The 16,090-nt window shown below is 34.1% G+C and overlaps 1 long non-coding RNA gene across 1 annotated transcript; it reads right to left on the bottom strand.

Annotated features, from left to right (window-relative positions):
- Positions 1-4,880: 4,880 nt before the first annotated feature.
- Positions 4,881-14,719, bottom strand: LOC114059025. Its single transcript, XR_003571576.1, has 3 exons — positions 14,547-14,719; positions 11,480-11,616; positions 4,881-5,328 (listed from the first exon to the last, which is right to left on the bottom strand). It is a non-coding gene; the product is annotated as an uncharacterized LOC114059025 (long non-coding RNA).
- Positions 14,720-16,090: the final 1,371 nt, after the last annotated feature.

Below are 16,090 nucleotides of genomic sequence, written 5' to 3'. Positions count from 1 at the left end.
GAAGTGGGACATTTTTTCTATGGATGAGTGTATATTACAGCTTTAGCTTGTGTGCTGTTTTAGAAAACATCCTTGTCGCCTTCGTCTGCTGCTCTGTGATTTGCCTCTACAAATTTCCTTGAGGTATCTAAGGCTTACTGTATATTGTAATCTTCCCAGGAGAGAAAATATATACAGTTCTTGGACTTACGGTGCTCTGAGCATGTCAGGGAGCCACAGACATGTTTCAATAGCAATCACACAGCCTTCTGTGTCTGCATGCACAAGCAAGTTCAGGAAAAAACCTTGTTTTGCTGTTGATGACAGCTCTAAGGTCACAGTAAGCCTTGTCTTCTTAGTGCTGTGATACAGAGCCTAAAAACAACTCTTTATGTTAATGGCAAACAAAAATTAATTCTATATGTGAATGGCTTCTGAAAATTCAAAGTAAATTTAAATACCAAATGAGCACTTCACACAAAAGGTGGAATTCTCATCTTTATGAAATCAGAACTATTTAATAATCATATGATGTGTTTATAAGAAATTGTTTAGCAGTAATGATAAAAATGTAAAGCCAGAATACTCAAATTCAAAGGGCAACATCTTATAACCTATAACTTTACTCAGGTACTTAAATAATTGTAAGGCCCAGACATTAAAAAGATGACATGAATTCTTACTATTTGTTTCAATGTTTTCAATTAACTTCAAGTGATTCTCAATAAAATATAAAATACAAAGCTAAAGTATTTTTGAGGGCTTATATATCTTTAGAGAATGAAAAATCCTCTCTCACACTTTTTCCTAAAGTGAGGTCACAGAGCCTATATCACAGATTTATTTTCATGTAAAAACCCCAAATATTTCTATTCCAACCAATTATTCAGAACGTAAGCAGGAAAACAGATGATGATGATGATTACTGTTATTATATCCTGATTATTTATATGGTTACCTTTAATATCTTTGACTCTTATTCAAAACCAATGGAAACATTATTTACGAATTAATTTTTTGTACATTAGAAACTTTATTAATAAATGGATTTGCTACAAAAAAACTTTAAAAAATATATCAGATGTTTATAATTAAACACTTTTTTAATTCTACTAGAATAACCAGCAAAATTGGCATGAGTCTGATCATTTTGTTTGCTTGTTTTGTCTCTAAAAAGCATGAAGGACAGCAGCTAGATTAGTAGGTGTTGGAAGTGGAAACAGACTGGATTGTATGTCAGGTTCACACATTAGGAGATGGGAAGGTCAATGGAAACCTATTCTGTAACAGAAAAATGAATTCATAGCATGTATTACAGGGCATGAAGACTCAACCTCAGAAGTCTGGAAGAGCAGAACCTTATGCTGATCTTATAAGGATACATAACTTTAAGAATTCAAAGGCTGTGGCTGCCTCCCTGTTTACTCAATCAGTGTTCAGTGTTGGTTAATGAAAAATTATACAAGCCAAGCAGAAACCTAGATAGGATCTTCTTAGCCCAAATGGGAGGTTTTCAGTCATCTTATTACAGAGAATGTGATTGATCTCACCTGCATTTAAGTTATATGCATTATCTAAATTAGAAATCTACCTGTAGATGAACTAGTAATCCTACTTTTGTACTGACAGACGAAAGGAGCAATTTTAGGGCCGAGTTGTTCAGCATAATCTCTTTAAGTGCCTCTTTCCACTGGCTATAAAAGGATCTTGAGGTGACTAGCTTAGATGCCACTCTCTGTAATTTGGTCACATGAGCTCCAAACAGTGTACGTTGCAGATTTTCCACCTCTGCAAAAGAAAATTTTGTAGATGTTATGTGGAACTCCACTTAGGACCAGCTAGTTTTGGTTTCCGTTTTAAACAATAATAACTAAACAACAATGACTGTTCCTTAAAGAATACTATAAAGCAATACAGATAAATATACAAAGGATAAAAGGGTAATACTGTTATGAGAAAGAGAAACAAAATTCTTAAAGTCATATTTCTATTAGAAGGATCATCATGGTTTGATTTAGGATTTTCATTTAGATGGTCTCAATGAGAGTAATGAATTAAACTGTAATGAAATTACAGTTACTGAAATTCAGTAACACTGAATCTTTTCAGCAGAGTTGAGAAGAACAGAAATATTTCTGTGTTAAAGGCCAAACATCTTAGCCCCTTCCCTCCTGTCCTTTTCTCTTCGCTCCTCTCCTCCTCAACACAGTTAGAAGTTCCAAGACATCTAGGGAAACACTTAGGAAATAACTCTTCCTAATTACAAGCAGTGAAATCAACAGCTTAACCCTTCTCTAAACTTTTTTAAAACAAATTTCATGACAGATATCTTTAGGAAGAGATTTGAAGTATGTTCCAAGTAAACAGATTTAGTTTTTTACTTTCATGTCACAGATTATATGATTAGCACCATTTCATATTCACCCATAATTTAATTGAAAAGTGTTTTTAAAGTGGTCTACAATAATCACTTTTTAGTTGGTCTCTGCACTTGATTTACCTGGAGAGATCACCGGCAAATTTCTGGAGCTGGCCAGACTTTGAAAGGCTGTATCTATGCCGGTAGATTAAAGGAGATTGTGGCCAAATCCCTGGCCTGTTAATGCTCTAGAAGAAACATTCAAACTGCTTAATCATATAATAAATATAAAAAGCCACAAAACTCAGACCAAGTGTAGCCAATCTTCTCCTCACCACTTGGGTCATTATAATGCTGCATATAACACTTGTATTGTCTTTTTATATGTCTCATATTAAAGGAGCTTCAATATTAATGGAAATCACTATTCAATCTCATGGACTACCCGTTTTTGTTAAAAAAAAAAAAAAAGGATCAATTTCTAATAATAAAATGTATCTATAGAACGGAACACAGACACCTTTTGTAGATAATAATCTCCCAAAAAGGTTTAGTAGAGGATATAAGGAATGCAAGCACTGTGAAGTGTCAGAATTTGGATGTAGGCTATGTCACTGTGAAAATTTGTCTGCAATTCTTGTTGTCTAAAAGAAAATTTGTCTTACAAATCAGTTTATAGATCCTTAAGGCCAGAAGTAACTATACAACATTCCATCAAAAAAAAAAAAAAAAGTAATAGATTATTATATGTGGTCTTTCCATCAAGTCCCTACTTCTCATTTAGGTAAACTACTACAGATTTCAGGCAGTTGAGCTTACTACAGAAATAATGAATGGCAATGGAACAAACTTATCTCTAGTTTAACTGAGATTTTCAACAGTCGTGTTTAACATTCCAGTTTAAATACATCTAGCTTCAACTTCCAACCACCTGACTTCACTACATGCACATAAATGAGATTTAAAACTGCTACTTTCTGAAAATTCATCATGCAAACAATTAGTGACTTTTTCTTTGATAAATTGTCTAGAAAGACAATGGATTTCATTAAATCTGACTTTTGACAAAACATGTATCTAGGTTTCCTCTATGATCAAAGGAATGAAGTATATAAGGTAAGAACATTTTTTTTGTCCCATCCTAAGATCAGCATCAAGGGAAGTGACATATTCATTAAATAGTCTCTATACCAGACGCTTAACTTTTAAAAAGAGTAAAGATTAGTGAGACAATTAAAAACTGAATGGTGAAAAACCTGAGATGTTTCTGAAACATCTGTACTGCTATTCAGATCATATTTGAACTCCAGCAAAATAAGCCTTTATCAGTATCTTTAGAGTGCTGACATCAAAACTGAAGAACCTTGTAATGAGCTCATTATCATGCTGTATTTATAAGAATACCACCTGGTCTTACTCTGTGTATTTATTATGCATCAAACATTCTGTTTACAGGCTTAGCCACTGTATTTTGTTTGGATTGTATTTTCCCATGATAGTGATATTTCCAGGGCACACACTGTCTTCAAAAAAAGGTTTTATAAGTGACTTAATCCTAGGAGTTCACTAGTCAAAGAGAGAGAAAAAATGCTGCCTTACAAATTAATCCCCTCCTGCAACAGTGAGAGAAGAGATCTCTAAAACAAAAGCACAAACAGAAGTCACTTACTCAGCTCTACTAAGCTTGTGATGTTTGAAACAGTTTCAGTCTAAGGTGATCACATGTATTTGACAGGAGTTCTCTGAGCAACTGGAAAGCTGTGATCTCAATCAGAAACAGAGAAAAATCCATCATTCAGACTCCTGCTGCAAGGAGGAGTGTCGGAGTTAAGATACCTGTTCACATACCTACTCTGGACATCCAGAAAGGCATGAACGCACAGGAAGTTATGTGCCTTCATTCAGTAGTCTTTTAGCCTCCCTTTGCCAGTATTCATCAGCTCTTGCTAGCATATTTACTTTTCATTAGATTTTCCAAATGAAAGACAAAAAAGGCTACTAATTCTTTGGTAATATCCTCTGTTTACTCTCAGGATATGAACTTCAACATTTAACTTAAATGAACTTTTGTTTCTAGATTTCATTGATATATTATGTTTTGAAGAGCAATTAGATATTTTTAACACAGCTGAATAAAAAGTTACACAATTAAAAAGCAAGTGAATGAAGACTAGATTCAAACTTAACTCTAAACACACAGAAGGCAATGGAATTAAAGATACACTTCAAAGGTTTGGATATCAAGTACAAGTAAATACACTGAAGCATCTGATTAAAGACTCAAGACTTAAATGCAAATATTAGAGTAAATGGTGGCATCTTCTTGCAAAACCTCAAAAGAGCATTTATATGTAATTCACCTGGAATTCAGTCACAAGTTCCTAATTCAACATGCAGAGTATCTCAGGAAGAATTGCACTGTGCAAATGGACTTTAGTATCTGCATTAGTATCAGTCCAACGGATTTTAGCATCAGTCCAATTATCAAGTGGTTTAATATCTGATATAACAATGAAAAATTTATATTCTGTGTCCTATATATGTATATACCCAAACAAAAATATTTTATATCATAATTATATTGCAATATACATATATTTATTTAGATTACACTTAATACCACAAGTATTGTGCTTGTCAAAGTTTTTGTTGATGAACATACCCAGTTATTTCTTACCCATTCCTTTTGCTTCTCTAACTTCTCAGTAAGTGTGATATTCGTGTAGCCATGTTCTAAAGGGAATGAACATCATAAAGATGAGAAATTTTCCATCTTGAAAGAAGTGTGAGGACTTCAACAGATGACCAATGGAATTAAAAGAATGGTTTCAACATTCTGTGTGTTCTCTACAAAAGGGTAGCATGGAAGTGTGCTTTCTAATGATATTCCTCAAAAGTAGGATTTATATAACTAGTCATTAGCTGCCTCTCCATAGAATGGCTTCTGTTTGCTGTGATGTCTGATTTGAATAGTGAGATGTAAAACACACCTGCAGAGAGTAGAAACCAGCATATACCTATTTGTTTGAAAATCAGCAAGGTGCCACCAAAAGGAAAAATCACTTAAATTGTTAAATTTGCAGTTAAAAACAGTGAATTTTATAAAAAATTCAATAGCACAAATTTTCAAGTTTAGTAAATACAAACAGCAATTTACAGAGCTTTAGGAGCATATATGTTCAGTTCCTGCCAAGGAGATCTAAGTAAAACTAAATTTTCACTTAGGCATTTGTAGTTTAGCATTAAAATACATTCAGATGAGTACCAATAATGCCCAAACATTTTGACATTTGGCTGCACTGAAAATTCAACCCAGAAAATATAAAAAAAAATCTATAATGACTTTTTACATATGCATTTTCATACACATGGGAAAATCTGATTGATGTCCCCTTACAGATAAGACCTAAAATAGTCTTTGAGCATGAATGCTCATGTCCTCTATTTTGCACTCTTATCACATCTTTCTTTTATAACTTATTCCTTTCTTTTTTAGTTTCTCCCATAATTTCCTTATTTTTCCCCAAATGCAAAAAAAAATTGCATATTTGCTCAGTCATTCTTCCCTTTTATGTCAAGTGCATATATATTTCTTCTCTTATTATTTTCCTTTCACAGTAAAGAGAAAACCAAAACATCACTATCAAAATGTTTCATTTTCCCAGTACAAAATATTTACACTCTTTCCACACTGAAGTTCTGTCAGAAAAGTTTTGATAAAACTGGCACATTTTTGTAGATGCTGAAATTTCATCTAAATGGCTTTTTTTTTAATAGAAAACTGATATGTAAAAAGAAACCCCAAAACTAAAAACGAAAAACCAAAAGAAAAAAACTCCATCAATATCCAGGTCTAATATTTTAGGACAGCTACCAAATTTTCTTTTCTCTTGTTTATGCTTTCTGTCACTGAGCTCATAAATAATTTATTTTACTTTTATATTTGTATTAATATTACAAATATATATATAAATGATACAAAAATATTTATATTATTAAATAAAATATTCTATTTTATTTACACTGTGCTGCACTGCAGCAAGGTGGACAACACCACTACTTTGCTCCAACATAAGAGTTTTGGATTCTGTAAACACAAAACCAAGCAACCTGTTTAGATACAATATCTCCTTATATTTTACCTATCAGCAGCTCTTTAGTTTGACTTGTGATGCAGACATAGTTGATCATCTCTCTACCATTTATGTGTTAGGTCTGTGCCTGGTATCCTTTTGGCCTAGGCCGCTTCATCCTCTCCCAAATTATTCACCAAATGGTTGTTTTGTGTGCACAGAAAGGGATGTGACTATTCCACCTCTCTGCCTTCTTGTCTGTCTTGGAAGCAATAAAAGATTTCAAAAGTTTGGCATGTCCATCCAAAGTCAGTTGGCTTTAGTGTTGAAGAACCATCCCTGGCACTGCTTAGTTGATTATTAACCTCTGAAACAACCTCCTAGGACAGCCAGACACTTATTCTTTGATATTTCAGACACTTAATTAGATGTTTTACTTCATCTGTTCTGATGTTTGTAATTAATTATTTTCAAGCCTGCTCACTGAAACAGCATCAGAGTTCTCTTACAAAGAGGCAGTGCATAAGTAAATAGGTGACAGGCTAGCTGAACACATTCATCATAGCAAGAGGAAGCAGAGAAAGGAAAAGTAGCTCCCAGGAAATGTTGGTCTATTAGAAGTATGTTTTTGGAACAAAAATACCAAGTGATACAATCATATTCTAGATTTTCTTATTTTTTTCATAGATATGTGCACTTCCATGGCCAAAGTTTGGAATAAATACTTTTATTAGACTATTGTATGCAGTAGGAGTAGTAAAAAATATATATGCTATATCAGTCCTATTTCTGCATATTGACTTGTCACCGTAAAAGAGAAAAAATATAAATTGAAAAAATTACAGTGAGCAGTTGCACATTTTCTCAGCCTTTGTTCTTTATTTTCAGAACGGGACTAAATTTTATATAAATGTACAGTAAATGGATCATTCTGTATCTATGCAATAAAATTGGAAAAGTCAAAATACAGACAAGTATCGTGTTTCATCATAATGGAAAATAATACTTCATCAGTAATCTTTAAAGGAGAAAACTGACAGTATTTCATAAAATAAGTTTAAAGATGACTTTCTAAGGTATATTCCTCACTCTAAGCTAGATTCCAACTGCTGCCCATATAAGCCAATGGAAAAGAGATCTGCATTGCCCCAAGCAAGGAGATTTGATTTCTATACTTCACAACACTTTCACCTCAAATATTAAACTTAGTGTAAGCTATACTGTTTGTTTTGGTTTGTTTAAGCATACTCAGGATGCCTAAAGCTTTTTAGCCTTATATATTTATGCATTAATGTTCAAATAAATAAATATCATGATGGAAATGCACTCAGGCCTGCAAGAATGTTATTCAATCTGACTTAAAACATTTTATAAACATTTTATTTTTCCTCATCATTCTCTTCTGTTTGGAAATATTTACTGTTTATTTATGCTGTTTATTATCAGGTGCTATAAATAGTGTCCATCAAATAAGGCTATTAAAAGTTGACATATAGCAATATATGTATTTGTCTTCATGGAACCAGGTCCCTTATTCTTACCCAAACATAAAAATTCTTAGGGTCACTACCACCAAGAAAATACTCCTAATTTTGGGATGCAAAACTGGTATTTATTGAAAAGTTTTAAAATATTATCGGAATATCTAAATTATTTTCCCTGATACCAAATATATGAAGCAAATATAATTTCACTTTTCTGTCAGAGAAAAAATAAAATTTTCAGTATAGCTGTCAGCAATCTACTCAGGATCTCAGATGCGCTGCACATGCTGTAAGAAATACAGTAAGTTCAATCTTCTGCTCTAGCCTGGGCATGTCCACATAAAATATATATGTAGAATTCATACCATTTTTACATATTCCACATCTCTGGTAGCTACGTCAAGACCTTTAATGAAGTGAAACAGGTACTTATTTTCTCTCACGATGGAATGAATTGCAATACAGAAATCTGTTTCTCTGTGACGATTACAAAAATGACCTCAATAAATACATCCAGTGTGGATATCTATGCATTACACGGCAAGTGTTAGGTGAAATAAATCGTATCTGGGAGATAAGAGAGAAATTTACATCCATAGTAAAAATGTGAACCTCTACAAAAAGTCTTCATTATATAAAATTTAACATTTCTACAGTTATGACAATATGAAGTAGAAATATGGTTATCCAAATTTGATATCATTATTGCTAATGAATCTTGGCAATCATAATATTTAAAACCGGGTCTGGAATGAGCCTAGAAAAAACAGTCAGTATGTTCCACTGTTATGTACATTAATTTGTAATTTTACTTGAATGCATCATATAATAAGGAATAAGTAAAAGAAAACTGAAAATAGTTATATCATTAGAAGTTCTGGCCTAAAGTAGTTGTAGCATAGACAAACCTTCTCAATGGAGACTACTACACAAAATCTAGACAATGCTAATTAAACCCGCTTTCCTCCTCTACTTCTTTCCCTTCTGTTGATAGCAACTCTGTCTAGAAAAAATGTCTAGAATTGACGAAGGAATTATCTCTTTAAAAAGAAAACCCTATAAATTAAGATTATTATACCAGTGAAGGAGAACAGATGTGCTTATTTGTATTTTTTAACTTTTTTTTTTGAGAACTTACCTGCCTGTATCTCTTCTTAATTGCAATCAGTTTTATGTGTCGTAGATGCATGAGTCTTAAGGATTATCTTTTTAATTGGAAATATCTTAGCAGAAACAGATTTTGTGTTGTAAAATGCAAAACCCATGGTTTCTTCTGTGTTGAATTTTCATATGGCCAAATTCATTGTGTGTATATAGGAGGTATATGAAATGCCAAACTTTTCCTGTGTGAAGCCTACCCACTTTCCCTATTATGTTCACATATGGTTAAGATTTATATGAGCCAAAAAATAACCCAATTAGCATCTCGTTGACAACTGCAGTATCTAGCATTCAACATGCAGAAATAGATACAATTCCAGAAGAATTTGTAACAGGAAGTAAGAACTCAATTCCCTAGGAAGGTTTTCTGCCTAAGGTGATGGATCTTTCTCAGAGGTGGTTCAAAGCTTTCCTCCCCCCACCCCGCATAGAAAGAGAAGTTCTCAGCCTTGCTCTCTAGTTCCCAGAGAGATAACCATTTGTAGACATGTTCAAGGCCTCCTTGGGCCAGAGAGAGTGGGGAAGGAGAGAGAGAAGATAAAAAAAGGCTTGGAGGATGAGTGGCTTTGCCTTTTGCCCCTTGGGGCCCGGTGCATGCACTATCGTAAAAAAGTGGTCCTTGCACCTGAAATAAACCTTATTTTTAATCCTTCCACTGCCTTGGCATTCTTGAGATGAATACCTGCATTTTACAAACAACATTACAATAACAGGGTCCCCAGATCAGAACTTAATACAGTTTCTGCCCCAAAATCAAATAAATGAACCATACGTGGCTTAAATAATTATATGAGTTACAAACTGTAATTGTAGCCTTCATCACTTGCTAGCAAAGTTTTCACCATTGTGCTTAATTTGCTTCTGAAAGTTGTTTCAGACATGAACTTTCCATAACTCTTGAAATACTGTATTATCCGCCTTCAAGTTAATTGTTCATTTTCAGTTTTCAGTCTATACTGTTAATTGAATAATTTCTTAAAATTTATCTATATTAGTTGAACTTCCAATTTAGATTTCAGTATGGGAAAGAAGCTCTAATATATATAATAAATTCTGAAATTAGGTTGAGAAATCTGAGCCATGACAGTCTCAGAACATCCTTTTTAGAAGATCTCAATATCATTGTTTGTTACAAACAGAAATAAAATATTGATAAATTGAAAAAAAAAAAAAAAAAGGACAAAAACCAAAAAAGCACAAATTACCATTATGAGCATTCTGTACTGGTACTTTTGTACATGCAAAAAAACACAGGGTGGGTCATTTACAGATGCTTTCCAAGGCTTTCTTTTCACAGTGAGGCTGATGAGAATCTCAAAATGAAAATAATGAGAGTTTAGGTTCTTGTTATAAGGAAAGTCTTAATTTATGCTTTGTTATTTGAATGTTCTCTTGGCCTCATTCTTGTTAAAAGCAGAATAATTTCAAATTATTTAGCCTTGTACCTCTCTTGTTTTTAAGCTTATTTTCAATCATGTCCATTGGTGATTCACAAGGTTTATGTTGTTACCATTAAAACTTAACATCAGTAAATTGCAATGGTGTTACTATGATATTTCAGTCACACAAATAAGTTTTCTACTAATTTAGCTTATGGTACGCTAAAATAATGAAAGCTTAAAGAAAAGTCAATGTTAATTATAACTTCTTTAGCCCATATATATGTTGTAACTGCTTATGTATCAGTCTTTTGAATCAAATCTATTACTTATGCCTCTAACTAGTATATTCAAGGAAGATTTAGGTCTACTTATATGAAGCTTTCCTTAATACGGACCACCTGCTCTTTTTGGTTCACATCTTTTGATAGAAAGGATATACTCCTGTGACTAACTGTAGGCAAAACATATTTCTGCTGTATCGAGACCTCTTCAAGATTTCTTCACAAGAACATTTAATGTCTCTCTCTCTTTTTTTTTTTTTTTTTTTTTATTCTGAAGACTTCCTGTCTTTCAATTGGTTTTTTTTCTGCTTTTCGCCTTAAATTTATGTTTGAAGTTTTATTGTCAGGGTCCATCTTTTTTTCCTGCTTACACAGTACTCAGCTGGTTTCCTCTCATGATTAGAGCTTTCAGGCATCTAGAGATAATGTCTCTTTTTAGCTGCCAGCAGAACAATTTCTATGTTAAATATAATTTTTAGACATTGCATAACAAGAGGACTTCTCAATTACATTTTGTTCTTCTAGTCTGTTATTAATGAGCAATTATTCACTTGCTATAGGATACAAAAGATAGAACTTTCATGCAGCAGAAAAAAGTTAAAATCTACTTGAAAACATCTAATACATAATGAAGTCTGTCTTTATAGGATTTTTTATATATATAGGAAACTCACAAATAACACCTTTGTGAGGTTGTAAAATTATCAAGGTTTTTTTCTCTCTTATAAATTTATCTTTACTTAATTGCATATGTACTCACCTACCAAGTTTTTGGAAAAACTTGAGTCTGACTTCTGCAGTCCTGAAAAAGAATGTCTTGAGTTTAAAATAGCTTTTCATAGTTCCATCATAATATGGTAAGACCTTTTCCAATTGTAGAACTGATACATTTTCCTTCTGCAAATGACACAAAAAGAATTAGTTTGGATGCTGCACTTAAGAGAAGTTACTCTGTTTCATCTTCAGCTGACATTAGAAATGTCTTGGGATTTGTGTTGTGTTCTCCAGAAATGTATGTAGAATGGACAATATTGGTTAGTAGTCTATACTCCGAATTTTTCAGATAGAGTCATCAGGCTGCTGGATTTCATGTGTTATGTAACAAAGATAAAATTAGATACACTTTTTTCATTTTAATTTAGTTTTCCTACATTACTCTCAGTCTTCACTGACATTCTCATTCTATGAATGAGAATACTCCTGACTGCTATCATGAGTTGCAGTTCAAATCAGGAGGAAATTGAAGGTTTACATATTTCTTTGGTCACCTCCCTCCCCATTCAGATGTTTTTATTTCCACCATAGAAGTACCCAGAAATGGATTTTAACCTTGAGAAAAAATTATCATGCATATGCAGAAGAAATTTTTTCCACACATGACTAATATTGAAATTGAGAAAAAAATGAAAAATATCAAATTTCTTTGGTTTATTACTATATGTAATTTCTAAATATACTTTTAAATCTCAGTGTCAGTGTTCTCTTTCTCTGTTACCATTGTCTATGTCTTCCTCTGTTTAAATGCAACAGTATCTCATATATTCAAGATGGATTTAATTTTTTCCTTCTATTTTTTTAAAGTAACTAAACATTTAGTAGTTGTAAATAATAAATTAGGAGGAATTTGACTTGTTTATGAATTTTTCTCCTAAAAAACCCCTAGTTTCTCTACTGCATATATATTTCATAAATCTTGCTTAAAAATAAGTAATGGTTCTACCTTTGTGTTCTATTACTGAGACAATATAGCAAAATAAAAATGTGATGAAAATAGGATTAATTAATATTTTTGAGCTTATTATAATAACATCTTATTAGTGACATAGATTGCAATTGTATAAGTTTCTTGCTAGGCAACAAACTACCCACACAGCTCTAACTCATGAAAATTTCACACAACACGTCATGGGATTTTCAGACACCTGAAATGGAACTTTCTAACCACTGAAATACCTGACATGTATGAGTGGATATAGTGAAAAAGAGATAGAAATAATACACCTGGGCAAGGTACTTTGAAGCTTTGCACCTTGTTACAATCATCTACTTCTTTGGAAATAGCACATAAACTGCTGTCAGTCTGAATGGCTAAATCATTCTGACTCATGAATGTCTATATGCATTGAAAATACTGCATAAAAGAGCAAGATACTAGAAAATTTAGTCTCTGGTCTTTTACTGTTGATAGATTTTATCCTCTGAAAGAAAACCATTTCAGTGGGATTTAAGTATTGTACTCATGAACAGGACTGGTGATGAGCCACAAATGTTATTTCACACATTGCAACAAGTTATCTTCATTTGGTATAGAAGCATGAGAGTCAAAAAACAATCATTCCGCTTCATGGTTATGTGGTTCTTCATGGTAATTTGTTGTGTATACAGCCACTAGTTTATAGTACCTTTATATAAGAGCTTTCATGAGCACAAGATTCACATTCCGATGCTGATTCTGAAGCCATAGCTACCTAATGAACTACCCTCAATCAGCCTTTACTATTATTATTATCATTACTAAGCTGATGGCTACAATGAATGAACAAGAAACTTGGTTCAGTGACATCTTGTATTTTGACCCTATTATTGCAGAAACCAATAATTACAGTCACTGATGAGTCAGGTGTTCTGGCTTAGTTCATTAAACTAAAATTAAACTTTTCTGAAACATGCACATTCTTATTATGTGCAAAAAATAAGAAAAAAAAATTAAAGGATAAAAAGGAATAAAGTATACTGCTAGTTATCAGTAGTTATGAACATCAGACTAGAACTTGTTACCTGATCATTATTGAAAGACCAGTGTTATCATTTTCTTATCCTAACAATAGAATCTGTATGAACATGGAGGTTAAAAATGGAGACTATAATGTTAGTATCTTTCTGTCTTTTAGTATGACTGCTTGGGGTTTCCTATCAATTTTTCACCTTGGATTAGGGAGGGACTTGAGAAAATAGAATGTTTCCTGACATCTGTACTGCAGACAAACTAGATTCCAGATTTTTGAAGGACAAAATGAGAAATAAATTTTTCTGTCTTAGTAGGTTTGCTACCATTTGTACCCTGGTGATTTCCAAGTTAAAAAGATCATACTAAAAAAAAGTTCTACATATTCTTTGATTGAAAGTTAAATTTCAGGATATTAGAAACTTATTAGTTTCTTTAGCAAATTAAACAGATGCCCTTGTTGCATGGAGGAGGAGCCTAGAGATATACGGGCATGGCTAGGTTCTGTTCTATACCACCCACATTGTCATAAGGAGCATGGTTTTGAAGGGAAGAAAAAGGTGAACGTACACTGGAAGTGCACCATTTTGTTCCATTCCTTCCTTGGGAAAGTAGCTGGAAGCCACGGATGAGGCCTCTGTCCGTCTCCCGCTGCTGCCTGTCCATTCCCATCTCTAGGGAAGAACACAACTCCAAGCAGTGGACACGGTTGAGCCCAGCAGAGTGTGTGTGCCACGGCACTGGTGCTGGAAGCAGCTGTGGGAAGTGAAGCGGCAGTGAGCTGAGCCCAGCCAAGCCCAGCCAATTACTGTTGAGTCTCAGTGCCCTGAGCTGGACGACTGTACTGTAAGAACGATCAACTCCCTTTCAACCCTGAAATCATGCAGGATCTGCTGCTTCAGCTGGATACTTACAAACCTATATCCAAGAATCCTCAAAGATATCTAGCTGATGTCATTGAATACTGTCGAGCTGAGCCAAGACTAAGCTGAGCAGTGCAGTCCAGGAATGGAGCAGACAGCCAACACAGATAAATTGCAGATGTGACTCGGAAGCAGTGAACACAGCTGAGGGGAGATGGCGGTGTAGAACAAAGTTAAACCTGAGCAGAACTGGGTGGCGCAGCATGGGATCAAACCCAAGCAGAGCAGGGCAGTGCAGCTCAATGCAGATGATCCAGCTTTTGGGGGGTTTGTTTGTCATCGGTTTTTGTTGTCTCAGGCTTGGGGATGGCGAACGCCACCTGCAAAGAGTATCTGCCATCTTGTCTTTGTCTCGGGAACAACTGCATGTCACTGCTGGCTGTGGAATGTCCTCCATCTCGCTTTGACTAGGCAGCCACACGGAACTGAGTCAAGGTGGTGTAAATCACCTTCTCTTTCATAAACTTTTGTTATGAATATTTCTCCTGCTACCGTGCGTTTCTTATTCCACTGCTGTTTGTTTTCAATAAATTGTTATCTCAACCCATAGTCTCCACCTTTGTCTCTCTCTGACTGGAGGGAGTGCGAGGAAGGGGAGCAGTGTGTTTGGAGTTAAATTCCCTACTGGTTTTGAACCACCACAGCAGAACAAAATATTTTTCCAAAAACAATCCAGGGTATCCATGAAGACAATTTCTGAGAAAGACATAGATTTTTGTACTATTGTTCTAGTAAAAATCTATTTGAGATTAAGTATTTTACAACATTCAATTGAATTAGAACCACCTATTAGCCAAGATATCAAGAAAGTATGAATCTCTCAGTAGGCAATCTGCTTCTTTTTTTTAATCCCTCTTGTTGGCAATTAGAAAAATGATGGTGCATAAAGCTAAGGTTCTGTGCAGCTACAGATGAGACTACAGTTCCTGGGGCAGGATCTATGGCATCCATGGATACTTCAAGTTGCAATATATTTAAACATGAATATACAGCCATTGCATTGCACAAACATTCTTCCTACTACGTATATAACATGATTACAACAGGATAAAATTAGCATGCTCCTCTACACTATTATTTTCATTATAAAAAGCAAGTGCTTTCTATGTGAAATAGAGATAACTTGCACTGTATTGCATTTTCCATGTGCTTCAATCAGTCTGAAATACAAATGCTAGACTCAACATCAAAACTTTTAGCATGGACTAGGATTTATTTTTTTTAATGGAGCATTTTATGGCTATTGAGCATCTGATATATTTTAAATGCTGTCTCTCTCACCAGCTCTGAATGTAGGGCTAAATAATGGACAATCACAGAAATTGGCTCAATTACATGACTGCCAGAGGTAAATGAAGGCTTCAGAATATGGCTTGCAATAAACAGGGTAAGCAAGTTCATTTTCCTTGCAGCACGGTTGAGGGAATAGCATTAAGGTAACATTTCTAAGCTCCTTGGATTTTAAACCAGGCTCCTGGGTCCAAAGAAGAAGATTTATAACTAACAGTGGGAAAGACTGAAAGAGCTTGTGATTCCAACAACCACTGAGATGTTATGTTGCAGAACAGAGCCCAGGGAGACCTTCCTTCTCCTACTCCTCTTTAATCAGGTCTCTGTTTTTCCCTAAGATAAAGTAAATAAAAGAAGCACTTGCATTTCATTCTGTCCCTTCCAGGCAAGCCACACATGATATGTAAACAACAGAGAGACACTGGGAATTGTT

The sequence above is a fragment of the Empidonax traillii genome, unplaced genomic scaffold (assembly GCF_003031625.1).
Source record: "Empidonax traillii isolate 1590-97213 ecotype Southwest subspecies unplaced genomic scaffold, ASM303162v1 scaffold200:size922451, whole genome shotgun sequence".
Lineage (NCBI taxonomy): Eukaryota > Metazoa > Chordata > Aves > Passeriformes > Tyrannidae > Empidonax > Empidonax traillii.
This window is presented reverse-complemented; position numbering and strand designations above follow the sequence as displayed.